Below are 14,536 nucleotides of genomic sequence, written 5' to 3'. Positions count from 1 at the left end.
AGTGAGAAGATTATTAAGATTCATTCATTGAAGACGGCTTACAAACAAAAAGTGTCCAGAGTCATGCAAGGCAATCTGGGATCATGTAATTGAAGCTCTGACACAAAATCCAAAGCGCAGGGGATTAACACTTTGAAAAGCATAAGCACTAGGAAGAACACAACACTGGGAGAGACACAGGGAATGACGCAGGAAAAGACAAACGATCGAACAACAGACAAAGAAAGCACAGAGACTAAATACACAAGGTGACGAGGGTAGCAATGAGGGACAGGTGACATGAGGGCTGATGAACAGGTGGAACACATCAGGGCGGGGCAGACAATCACAGAGGCAGGAAAACACAAAAACAAGACATGACACGGGAGAAATGACACTACAAAGTAAAACATGAAAACTGAAGCATGAAAACATAAGGCCTTAGTCTCGCGTTGCCAGACCCTCCTCCACAGCACTGCGGAGGAGGGTCTGGGTATAGTTCACACAGCAATCCGGGATGGGAGAAAACCGTGCTCTGGTTTATCGGCATTTCTTTAAACCAATCACAATCGTCTTGGCCGGTGCTTATCGGCGGACGGAGCAACCGTCCCACAGAGAATTCTTTGCAGACAGAACGGATGACAGCCTGGGAGATGGACGGTCGGGTTAGCCATCTCCTGGGGTTCGCTGTTTGTCCGGCGGAGGGTGCAGAATAAGGAGCGACAACAGTAGCGAGTAGTCTAAAAAGCCTGAAATTCCGCGTAGGGAGGGTGGTTGGCGTGGTGGATGGGTCAGAAAACACAGGACCTTCACCCCGGAGACAGGGATTCATGTCCTGCATGTCACGTTTCCTAAACCCAACTGTCCCGTTGTTCTTTTACTAAACCCAACTGTCCCGTTCTTCTTTTTTTAAACCCAACTCTCCCGTTCTTCTTTTACTAAACCCAACTGTCCCGTTGTTCTTTTTCTTAACCCAACTGTCCCGTTGTTCTTTTACTAAACCCAACTGTCCCGTTCTTCTTTTCCTAAACCCAACTGTCCCTTTCTTGTCCCATTTTTCTTTTATTAAACCCAACTGTCCCTTCCTTCACAGCCATTTTAACATCAGACATTTTACTGTCTCCCTATTCCTCTCTGCTTCCTGCTATTCCAATGCTGCCTCCACCGCCCCAGCCTCCACCTTCCCGGTTTTGGATGTCATCATAACTATGTCTAAAATTGTTTCGATGTCTTGGATTGGGCTTACTCTTGTGTACAGGGGGGTCTCAGCAGCGTTCTCCCTGTATCATCTTAGCATGCAGCTTGGCTGATCCAGGGAGCGTCATCAGAACAGAGCCTTCATAGCCAACTATAACTGTATTTCCATTTGTTGCAATAAATGGTTGAATCTATGAGTAGACTAGCAATAATTGTTCTCATAAGGGCCATTAAACATGATCCAATTGCAATACTGTTTGAACTTGTTTTTAATCTTTTAAAAAGTGTATAAAACATAGAAAAACAGAAATATGACATACAGAAGCCAAATTAGACACTACATTTTTTGATACTTGATATATATATATATATATATATATTTTTTTTTTTAAAACCACAAGAAGTTGTCAAGACGTTACCAGAAAACAAAGTGACGAATAAAGTCAGCATTCTGGTAACTGATGTATGGAAACTGCAACAACATAAAAACGTAAGTGTATCATATGTTTCCTGTGACTATGGACCAACATCATGAATCGTGTTCTTCTGGGATGTTACCTCATTCTACTGAAGCTTTGGAGGTAATTAGGAAGTCACAGACTTGTAAACTCTGTGTCACCTGCATCAGTACCGCGAGCTGTGGTTTGGTTACGTTGGAGGGCACTCACTGAAGGGACTAGTTCTCTAAATTTGACCACAGTCACATCAAACTTCAGTCTGCTGAGGGATTTCTTTTTAATTTTTTCCTTCCTCTTTCACGCTGAGTGACAACTTAATCTCGATGTAGAAGACGCTGACGCAAACCAACTGAGGAACTGGATCATTTCACTGGACTGACGATTATTATATAATTAATTATTACATAATTGCTGTTAGATGTAATGCAGAAAATTGGCTGGATATTTATGTCAGAACCAGTGGAATAACTTTAACCCTCGAAGGTCTAAGGGCATTTTATAACTGATATGTGTCGCATATCAAAATGTTCAAAACAAACTCAGCTTTCTCTAAGTGGCGCCCAAATGTGTCCTAGAGCAATGAGTAAAGAGATCATTAGGCCCTAAAGCTGAAAAGTTGAAATTTGCTTTTTGGAATTCCTCAAATCTCGTGAAGGTGAAAACATGTAAAAACATTGTTTTGGTGCCTGGAATGAGTTTATAAAAAGTTTTAGGTTCACAACATTAGTGTGATATATGAATAAATTGGTAAATAAATGTATAATATAGGTTGTAAAATAAAAATGGTGTAACGTCGCTTTTTGAGCAGGAGTGAGGGAACAGCAAAACAGCAGCAAAAACAGCACAAAGAGAAAATTCATTAAACATAAATCAGATATGCTAATTGTGCTGGGTTGGTGAAAATAGTCCAAACTGCTCTGCTTTGTCTGTGTCAGAGGTCAATTTCAATCAGGAGAGACTTCGTTGCAGATATGCAAAGGTTTATTGTAGACATGCATAATGAAATGTACGGAGTCTTTGGAGATTAGACTCCATCGTTGTAAAATAATTTTTTAAAGGGGTAGAGAAACAGGACATATCCCCCCCGATGGAGTCTAGACACTGGTGGTGGCGGTGAAGGAGCCCGAAGACCGGACCGATGGAGTCGACGGGAGCGGTCTGCCGGCGGAAGACCCAGGGTGCCGCGGGCGACGGTGACTGGAGGTGGAAGGGGAGGAGGAGGAGGGTCGCACCCTTTGCCTGAAATGACAGCTGTAATGCTGTGATTGGCTCGTGAAATTCAGGTCCGATTCTGAATGGTTTAACTGAAAAGTGAACGCCTCGAAACAGCTGATTGAAGTTATTTGAAGTCTTCCTGAAAGAATTTACACTGAGCTCCATTAGTGAAAATGTTTCACCATGTTGAGCCCGCTGAACATTACATAGAGAGTCATAGAGCTGATCATCTGTTTTTCTGAAGGATAAATGTGTGGTCAGACGCAGGACTAAAAGGGGGGCAAGGGGTGGCACCGGGGAAATGCGCCAGGTCTATTTGATGCGAGCCGCGGGCTGTTCAGACAGCCGGGCAGGAAGTGAAACAGTGAGAGCATCCAGTCAATTTACCAAAACACACCCCTCGATATCGTTTATGTCTCCTCCACAACACCACGGACGACGAGATATTCATCTTGGAGGTGGAAAAACGGTAGCCCAACTTAGCCCCACCCACAACATTTGAGGTCGGGAAGTTGGGTCTGGACTTGATCCGTTGTGGAGCAGCTATGCTCCAACCAGAGCAGTTTGGACCAATCAAATTGTCAGGGCGGGCTTTATACGATGATGGACAGATGATCAACAGTAACCTAATCAACCACGTCACCAAAGAGCGCTTGGCTTGACTTCGTTTACAACAAAGATGGCTGCCGCTGGAGAATCGAGATGTGTAGATTCCGCCATGGCGTCTGTTATAGAAGATATCGACAGCGCGTTCATTTTAAAAGAGGAACAGAGAACCGCGATCAAGGCATTTGTCGATCGGAAAGATGTTTTTGCCGTCCTTCCTACGGGATTCGGCAAAAGTTTAATTCATCAGCTGGCCCCGATGGTCGCTAAGAAGATGGGGCGCGTCACACGTCACATACTCCGTTGCTCTGATTGGTTGGAGGTCTGTCCAGTTGAGTGCAGAGGCATTTTCTTTCCTGGTTCGGTTGAAACACGCCCCATAATCACAGCCCAGTGGAGCAGAATCAGACTCATATGCTGACTAGAATCTGAGCATGACGAGGTCAGGCTACAAAAACATAATAAGACATCACGGATCTTTTTTCTCAGGACAACACCAGAAAACAGAAGGCATGGAGTTTAACTGCTGGAGTGCTTGGAGTGGAAGGTAGGTACTAGCTCAATACACACCTGATTGTTCTGTAAAGTACTTGTAGTGACAATAAAATCTGCGAGTCGGGCAGCAAGACGCTCAGCTTCTGAGAGACGCTCCCGGTGTGGTATGGCGCGGAACACAGCGCAGACGCACCCGGTGGCAAATTTACGAATCCCACTATGGCCACGCCAAGACCCGCCCTACGAAGCAGCTTGATTGGTTGGGGTTAGGCATTTGACCTCGAGTGGTTAAGGTTAGGATAGCCCATTGGTCAGGGGATAGGACCTGTACAAATAGGGTTACATTACCTTGTGTAAGCATGGACGCCTGGCCAATAAATGCTATTGAAGGGCGGGTCTTGGCGTGGCCATAGTGGGATTCGTAATATCGCCTCCCGGTGGAGAATCAGAGTTACTTTCCCCATAATGCCTTCCCTGTCTATGTGGTAAGGCAAACTGTCCCTGAAAACATACATACCTGGCAGTTTTTTAAAAACCCAGAAAGCTGTCTGACAAAAGCTGCTCTGAAGGCATCGCCAGAATCCTCAAATGCTCTTCTCACATTCGGACTGCAGTTCCGACTGGAAAAAAAATGAAATCATTTGAAAGCTAACATCAGAATCAGAGTTATTGCAGGTTTTCCACATACAAGGAACTCGCTTCACAGTCAAAAACATGTACTGCAGTGTCAAGAAACCTAAATAGAAAATATAGCAATTTACATGCACAATATATCTGTTTTAAAATCAAAGAGCTGTACAGTTTTGGAAGAACCTCAAGCTAAATTAGCCAATCATGTTTTATAATCAGTTACATTTGGCTATTGCCAAGTTACTTTGCTGTGTTTTATACTTTCATTGACAATAAAGCATTTCTATTGGTCTTACCATGTTTTGTTACAAACATCAGTAAGTGTTGCTTGGAGACTTTTCATTACGAGATGTTGGGTAAAATGTTTGAATGTCCAAAGACTTTTGGCCATATTCTATGTATCTTATTATCAAATTAACTCCGATTGGTGCAGGATACAATGGAAGGTGTTGCCTTTCATAGCCTGAATGAACAGATTTAGTCGCGATGCTGGATTGAAAGACAAAACGTTTCCGTTATGCAACAAGAAAAGTTTCTTGATGACCCCCACAGGAAGCCAGGTTTGAGCTAATCTCCAGTGAATGCACTTGATCCTCCCAGGAGACGTTACTCAAAATGCTTTTTCAACCTGCTTTTCAGAGTGTGTTTGTTTATTTGTCACCTTGGTGAGCACCAGGTGGGTGGGGCTTGTCAAACCGGATACACACCACAGGTGAGAGTGTCAAAAGAAAAGTTTGGAAAATTACTGTAAAGCACAGCAGAGTTGGGTCTGTGTACTTTTCATGTGAGTGCAACTAAAACACAACTGCTGTGTCTATCTCCACCCACCTGGGTCTAGAAGCAGGTTAAAACAAACGCTCAGTGTTTGACTACAGTATCTGGTTTCACTCGTTCAACACCCCAGACTTTCAACAGGCGCAGTCATTGTGAAACTCAACTGAACTCACCAAAATCACCACTGTCATGACAACGCCGGTCGCCTAACAACCCAGGAAATACTGCTGGTGCAGGAAGTAACCCAGTAGTCATGAGCGAGCCTACACAGACACGCAGAGCATAAACAGTGACTGTACATGTGCAGCGTATCTCTTTAGCACACACACAGTTTCTACTTCTGGCAAATCAACTCTTTTTTTGATTAAAACTCTGAGCTCTAAGGGCATGTTTACATATCTTCTTGAAATCTCCTTTTAAGTGTATTTGTATATAACCTGATCCCCATGTGCACTCACCTAAAGGATTATTAGGAACCTAATTAAATTTCTCGTTAATGCAATTATATAATCAACCAATCACATGGCAGCTGCTTCAATGCATTCAGGGGTGTGGTCATGGTCAAGACAATCTCCTGAACTCCAAACTGAATGTCAGAATGGGAAAAAAAGGTGATCTAAGCAACTTTGAGCGTGGCATGGTTGTTGGTGACTAACGGGCTGGTCTGAGTATTTCACAATCTGCTCAGTTACTGGGATTTTCACGCACAACCATTTCTAGGGTTTACAAAGAATGATCTGAAAAAGAAAAAAACATCCAGTATGCGGCAGTCCTGGGGGGTGAAAATGCCTCGTTGATGCTAGAAGTCAGAGGAGAATGGGCCGACTGATTCAAGCTGATAGAAGATCAACTTTGACTCAAATAACCACTCGTTACAACCGAGGTATGCAGCAAAGCATTTGTGAAGCCACAACACGCACAACCTTGAGGCGGATGGGCTACACCAGCAGAAGACCCCACCGGGTACCACTCATCTCCACTAACAATAGGAAAATGAGGCTACAGTTTGCACGAGCTCACCAAAATTGGACAGTTGAAGACTGGAAAAATGTTGCCTGGTCTGATGAGTCTCAATTTCTGTTGAGACATTCAGATGGTAGAGCCGGAATTTTGGCGTAAACAGAATGAGAACATGGATCCGTCATGCCTTGTTACCACCATGCAGGCTGCTGGTGGTGGTGGTGTAATGGTGTGGGGGATGCTATCCTATCAATATGAGCCAACATTTCTAAAGAATGCTTCCAGCACCTTGTTGAATCAATGCGAAAGGGGGGTCAAACACGGTGTTAGTATAGTGTTACTAATAATCCTTTAGGTGAGTGTATATCAAAATGTTCAGAACAAACTCAGCTTTCTGTACAGTGATGCACAAAATTGTTCCAGAACAATGTCTTAAGAAATAATTTGGCCCTAAAGTGGAAATATTTCTCAAACGTACATACTCAATTGTTTTGGACCTTAAAATGAGTTTACAAAAGTCTTGGGTTCAGAAAAGTAGCGTAATATATGAATAAAATAGTAAATATGAAATGTCCTCGGAGGGTTTTAAGGCTTAAAACCGCCTCAAAACAAAACCGGGTCAAAACATTTTTGCGCAACTGTGGAAATGTTATCGAGTTATGACATTTCCATTCAGCTTTTCTAATGCGATACTTCCAAATGTGCATGAAAATATGCCAATGTAAACATAAGTGAAGCGATTAATAATAATAAATCTCACACAGCAACACACACAAACCAGTCATTATGAGTCAAATTACCCACGCACACACACACACACACACACACACACACACACACACACACACACACACACACACACAATAAAACAGACCAGCGCACACACACTTCCCACTCTCCAAACACTTCCAACGAACTGTGGAAAGGATTCTTAATAACTTCTCTGGAAGAGTAACACAGGAGTGCAGATACATTTCATCACAGGGTTGTTTATTGTTAAGAGCAGTTCCATTTAAGAGTTTTATGGCTTTTGTGATGGATGAATGCTTTTGGGATAAGCATCACGGCTGTACTTCTCATTATTACAAAAACTTGGATATTTTGTTTCTGGCACTCATGCTCTCCTGTGTGGTGTAATATTTTCCCGGCCAAAGCCCAAACATTATCTCCATTAAAGTGTAAGTAACATCCTCAGGAAGTTACATTATACCAAACACGTCAAGTTTAAGTTAAGTATGTATGTTAAGAAATGTTTGTTACTGAATGTTGCAATGCAAGTCATTATCTTCAGAAATGTTTCTCTTTTGATGGATTCGAGCAGTGGTGGAGCAACTATTCACATACTGTATTGAAGTGAAATACCGCACTGTAAAAAGTACTCCATCACAAGTAAAAGTCCTGCATTGAAAATGTTACTTAACCCTCTGAGGGCAAAGGACGAGCCGGAGCGTCCAACGGTGTTTGGAAACACTCCTGCTCAAAAAGCAATGTTACAAAATTTCATTTTAGACATTTGTTATACATTTATTTACTATTTTAGTCATTTATCACACTACCTTTGTGAACTCATTCCAGGCACCAAAACAATGTTTTTACATGTTTTCACCTTTACAAGATTTGAGGAATTCCAAAGAGCGAACTTCAACTTTTCAGCTTTAGGGCCAAATTATGTCTTTATGTCTAAATAATGTGCTCTAGGACAAATTTGGGACTCACCACGCAGAAAACTGAGATTTTTCTAAACATTTTGATATGCAACACATAGGGATCAGGTTATATGGAAATACCCTTAAAGTGCTCATATTATGCTCATTTTCAGGTTCATAATTGTATTTTGAGGTTGTACCAGAATATGTTCCCATGGTTTAATTTTCAGAAAACACCATATTTTTATTGTACTGCACATTGATGCAGCTCCTCTTTTCACCCTGTGTGTTGAGCTCTCTGTTTTAGCTACAGAGTGAGACATCTCACTTCTGTTCCATCTTTGTTGGGAGTCGCACTTGCGCAGTAGCTAGGTAAGGACTACTAGCTAGAAGCTAGCACTGCTAGCGGTTAGCCACCTTGTTCTCAATGGCAAAACACTGCTACAACACTATAGAACTACTTACATGTCCCTCATCTGCACGTATTCCACACAAAGTTGGAAGTGCGCCCTCGTTTAGAGGAAGTCTCCCGGATAATCCTGCCTTGTACTGACCGAAGTTGGAGAAACAGCTAGCTGATGTGGTATTAGCTAAAGTGGTTAGCACACATCGAATGTTTCGGCCGATGACGTAGACGGCCGTGCAGATGTTGACCAGCTCACCCGGAGACTGAAGGCAGGACACATTCAGAAACCGTATCTCACTCAAAACAGCATGGATGGGGTTTTTTCCAAGTTTGTATGAGTGTGGAAGCACCAGAGACACAAAATAACACCCCAAATCCCAGAAAAAGTGTTTTTTTTTCATAATATGGGCACTTTAAAAGGAGAATTTAAGAAGATATGTAAAAATCGAAACAAATGCCCTAACCTCAGAGGGTTAAGTAAAAGTATGTAATCAGGAAGATGTACTTAAAGTACCAAAAGGAAATGTATTCAATGCAGATTAAGGACATGCACGTTTGCACAGAATTAACCCTCTAAGGTCTAAGAGCATTTTCACATACTGTATCTTCTTAAATGTATCTTCTTAAGGCATCTCCATATAACTGATCCCCATGTGTTTCATATCAAAATGTTCAGAACAAACTCAGCTTTCCGTATAGTGATGCCCACATTTTTTCCAGAGCAATGTGTAAAGAAATAACTTGGCGCTAAAGCTGAAACGTTGATGTTGGCTTTTTGGAATTCCTCAAATCTCTTTTGAAAACAAGCCTTAACTTATGATGTATTGTTCGAATTGTTTGGCTGCTTGAACTGAGTTTACCAAGGCCTCAGCTTATACGTATATGATTCAAATTGTAAGTAAATGTCGCTTTTTGAGTAGGAGGTTTTGTCAAACATCATTTGGACGTTGCGCCTTTTGTCCCTCAGGGGGTTAAACAAAAAACGATTGGCAATGTTTAGTGGGAAGCCGGTGTGAAATTAGGACTTTGTCACTGCAGCCTCAGCAAGTTACGCAACACGGACGAGAGATGATTGGTTTTCCCCATCAGAGTCCCTTTATGCACCCAGGAACTCTTTGAAAACCCAGAATAGGTTCACTTCCTTGTGCTCTTGTCTTTCTTGTTTTATTGCTCTTATTATGTACTTCTTTGTACTTCTTTGTTGTTTCTTATCTTATCTTGTGTTATTTTATCTAATTGTTTGACAGATTCTTTTAACCTTTGCCAGAATAGTTTTTTCCTTCCTTCTGTATATTTCACCCTGCCCAGTGTTTCTCCATGGTTGTAGTGCCTGTTTTACGTCCTTGTCCTTGTAAAGGCACTTTAAAGGCACATCATGCTCCCGGGTCACTGATGTATAATTTATTCAGTGCTTTCTATTCAGTGCAGTGCAACTTCCTTCAAACAGGCATAATGTTCCTCGTACTCTTAATATGTAAATAAGCACTTCTGAAGTGTCATTCCCCCCGGTATACACAATGACTTTTGTTTTCCCTGGCGTCTCCAATGTGATCAATGTGATGAACTTTTAACACCCCCGAGTCTCTGTGCTTGTGTGTTCAGCTGTGATCTTTGACCCCCATCGCACAGGATGTTGCTGGTCAAGGATTATGACACCACCGTTGCATCAGTCACCTTGCCTCCGCTTGTCACTGAGTTACATCAGTTTCTCCCGCAATGAGAAAGCATCTTGCCTCTGTGTGTGTGTGTGTGTGTGTGTGTGTGTGTGTGTGTGGGTGTGTGTGTGTGTGTGTGTGTGTGTGTGTGTGTGTGTGTGTGTGTGTGTGTGTGTGTGTGTGGGTGTTTCGGTGTGTGCATGCACGCTCTGGTCACATATTGGCCAATATCCCATGCAGGATGACAAACGGTTGGTCTGGACCGCAGGCTACAGTACTTCTTGCTTTCAGGTTTCACTCCAGTGAAACAAAGACAAAAACCAGCGGGAAGCATCCTGGAATCAATTCAATCAAAGTTAGTGGTAAAAACTGTAAAAGGTTCCTGGAACGAAACCCTGGCGAGACTTACAGTGGCCTCAGTGAGCGAGTGACCTGGAGCTGAACCGAGAATAAACGGCACTGTTCTGTGTCAGGATGTGTGATGTGATTCCCACTTCTGCTTCCGCTTCAAGTGGGAACCAATTGTACTTCTCCTCCCTCTGAGTTTAGGCACTTCAGTGTCAAAACTTGACTCACGACGCGTATCTTTCGCACCACATCTCAATCTCAATATTCCTGGACAATTTATGCACCTCAATATTCAACTGAAAATAATCTCAAAATAAAATAGCCCAACGCGGTGTCAACATAAAACAGACACCGCGGAGTTCACTATGTGGTGAAAACAAAATACTTTCACCCAGGAAACGCTCGTCCGCTTTTTTTTCCCGAAACTTAACTTGTCATTTACATATATAATATATGGTCTGTTGGTGAAGTAGCATTAATCACTTGAATGACTCCAAAACAGAGATGATTCTTTTTGGTCCCCCTAACACTACAGCGAGCACAGCGCTAGCCACCTGGGTCCGCTGTCTCTTTACCTGCACGCCCATGCCAGGAATCTTGGTGTCATCTTTGATTCATCACCAATTCAGTGGTGAAAAGTTGCTTTTTTCAACTCAGGAATATTGCTAAACTGAAGGCCAACCTGTCTTCTAATGACATGAAGACTGTCACCATTGCATTAATCTCCTCCAAGCTTGATTATTGCAACTCACTGTACTTGGGTGTTGGCCAGTCCTCTTGTTCTCGCCTGCAGCTGGCGCTAAATGCTGCAGCGAGACTCCTGACTGGCACAAGGAAAAGAGAAAGCATCGCACCGATTCTAGCATCCCTGCATTGGCTACCTATTAAATACACGATTGATTTTAAGATTCCTTTATTTGTTTTTAAAGCCGTACATGGTCAGGCTCCCCAGTATATTTCAGAACTCCTAAGCCCCTACTCCAATTCCAGGCCTCTTAGATCCTCGAATCAATTGTTTTTAACTGTTCCTCGATCGAGGTTAGTGGGTAAGGGAGATCGTGCCTTTTCTGTGGCAGCTCCAAAGCTTTGGAATAATCTTCCACTTTGTCTCAGATGTTCCCCTCTCCGTTGATAGTTGTAAAACACATCTCAAGACATATTTGTTTTCAATGGCTTTTGGTTGCTCTTAGAGATTTTTTAGCATTTTAATAATTATTTATTTGTATTCAATTATTTTAAAACACTTTTATTTTTACAAGTATTTTCTTGCTTTTCTTGCTATTTTATTTTTATTTGTGTTATTTTATAACTTATTTTGCTTTGTTTTTACTTGTGCCGTGCACTTGGGTCAACTCTGGTTGTTTTAAACGTGCTGTATGAATAAACTGACTAATTCAGCAGAGGCGGGGATATGTAGACCAGAAAGAGGGAAAATCCCGCGCATCCCCAACCAGGAAGTCGCACTCTAAAAATATGTATTGTTACTTGATTCCAGCTGTCGGCCGACTTTACTTTGAACCAAGTTTCTAACTAACTAACATCACAACGTAACTAACGTAAGAGCAAATAATTGCGAGTTGTGAAATAATACTCCGTATTCGTGCGAGTAACCCAAGGTTTGCTTTGCATTTGTTCTGAACACACCTTAAGAATCTGCTTTTGAGACTTATGCAACACTAGCCATCAGTGCATTAATTAAAAGATAATGCTCTGATGAGTTTGTGTTTCATCCAATCAAAAGAAAAGTTCCAAATGTTTTCATGTTAGATCATGTTCACGTCTCCAATGTTCCTGCTTCCTATCAAAACATTTCATTAAAGAATTCAGAACAGGCAGCTGCACCTTGTCTCACCTCTGAAAGCAAGCATGCCATAACCAGATAAATTATTATCTACTTATTTATTTCTCCTCTGAAAGTGTGTAGCCATGTTTTCTCATTGGGTAGTTTTAGCCAAATCCACAACTATTTGTAGATGCATATAATGTAACATGATAAAATAGCCCTGCTTACATTTTGGAAGCCACATTTTTTTAAGGTAGAGGATGAAAGAAAAGGAGAGCAGAGGGGGGATGTGATTCCTGGTTATGTTGTAAGTTATAATTAACATACCAGCTGTGTACCAAACAATATCGAAACAGGTTGAAACATTTCTCTTCAGCAAACAGAACACCGCCCACGTTCTCACAGTGCTGTGGTTGTTGTGGATCTTACCCAGGGCATAGCCTAGTCTTTATGCTTTAATACAATTATATAAGTTTTAGGACTCGATATTAGACAAACTGACTTCATAAGATGGAGAACAACCTAAAGATAATGTGGAATCCAGGGTCACTTGGCATTAGATCTGTTAGAATTACTATAGAAACTCATGACAACAGCGGCGCAATATTGACAACCGGTCTGACGTATTTCAGTGTCTGCTTTCATAACTTTGCGTAACTAATTTGCGTACCAGATGGGTGGGGTAACATTGCATGAGATTTTGACTTTCAAGCAGAAACGGACAAACATGGATCAAGTGATTCTCTTTGTTTGTTTAAGGTTGGTACAGTAGGCAAGGAGGGCAATTAGCTGGTTGTGCAATAGGGTCATTAGCTTCAAATCAGGAAGTCTATTAACAGACTTTCAACAACTATGTGTCACTTTGATGTTGCTGGTAAAGGTGGAGCTAATTTTAATGATTTTGTAGCCTAATCTATAATGACACAGCATGACACACACATATTAGTTGATTTATATTGAATTAATTAATTAAGTAAAGTATTACGTAAAGCTGTCGAACAAATGTAGTGAAGTAAAAATTGCAATATTTCCCTCTGAGATGTACTGTAGTGGAGTATAGTATAAAGTTGCATGAAATGGAAATGCTAGTAAAGTACCTCAAAAAGTGTATTTTGCAGATTTTAATCCAGCTCTGTGTCATCTTTGTGTGGGCAGTGTGTTTAGATGAACACTATGCTGCTTCCCTTTGGGAGCACGGAAAAGCTGAAATCCGCCAAATAATGTGAAACGACGCACAGATCTTAGAGGACCTCCGTGACACGTTATCTTATCTCAGAGCGTGTGACTTGTTATCTTATCTCGGAGCTCCGTGACATACCATACGTCTAATCACACTTCACACACTGCCATGACACAGAGCTGGATTCAAATCTGCAAAATATCCCTTTACAAATTATATGTAGTGATTTAGTTGCATTCCACCACTGCACATCTTCTGGGTATTTCATCAAGTTTTCTCCAAATTTGGTTCATTGTATGTTTGAATGAGCCCATAAAAAGCTTTTTTTATATTCCAAACCATTTTTTATCATTTTTACCAATGACTGCATGTATATCTAACTTGACAACACCTGCCAGAACTCTTGACAAACACAAGGAATACAAAAGCAAAAATGAAATTTATAAAAGAGGAAATGAGCCATTTTTTTAAAAGTTAACCCTTCAAAAATTAAAAGTTGTCGAATATTTTTGTTCATCCAGAGTGCGTGTTGTACATTTCTGTACATCCAGTGGTGATATTAGTGTGGGTCAGAGGGTTTGCTGTTCTCTGAACAGTATTTCACAGCTTATCTTCACAGATAACAGCGGTGAAGTCATATCCTCTCTCTCTCTCTCTCTCTCTCTCTCTCTCTCTCTCTCTCTCTCTCTCTCTCTCTCTCTCTCTCTCGCTGTCTTTCTCTCTGTCTCTGAACAGCTGACATGTCCAGTCTTGTCTCTCTCTCTCTTTAGCTCAAACACAACTGCTCTGAGTTACCATGCAGGCCATTTGTAGGTGAACTCACATTATGTAGGTTTTCTACTTGTGAAAACGGCATGCCTGAAGGGATGACCCACCAAAATTACAGAAGCTTCCTTATATTTATCTGGGAAGGCATGCTTTTTAAAATTAGTATATTCTGAGGAGACGTGGTGTTTTTCCTAATATATTTCTTTAATCTTTATATAAAAAATTGCAGGTTTGGTGCTGATGTAACTGCAAACGTGACAAAACTTGTGTTGGTACATGGGCGTAAATTTCATTGCACAGATTGAGGGGACGAAAAACATAAAATTTCTTAAGAGCAATTATTGAAGGGGACACAAATAATACATACAAAAGTGTACTTTTGTATAGGATATGGGTAGTTGTGGAACTCTAAAGTAAGTAGGCTGGCAAAGCTACA

Source organism: Sander vitreus, chromosome 18 (genome assembly GCF_031162955.1).
Source record: "Sander vitreus isolate 19-12246 chromosome 18, sanVit1, whole genome shotgun sequence".
In the NCBI taxonomy this organism is placed as follows: Eukaryota; Metazoa; Chordata; class Actinopteri; order Perciformes; family Percidae; genus Sander; species Sander vitreus.
Note: the sequence above shows the minus strand (reverse complement) of the source record.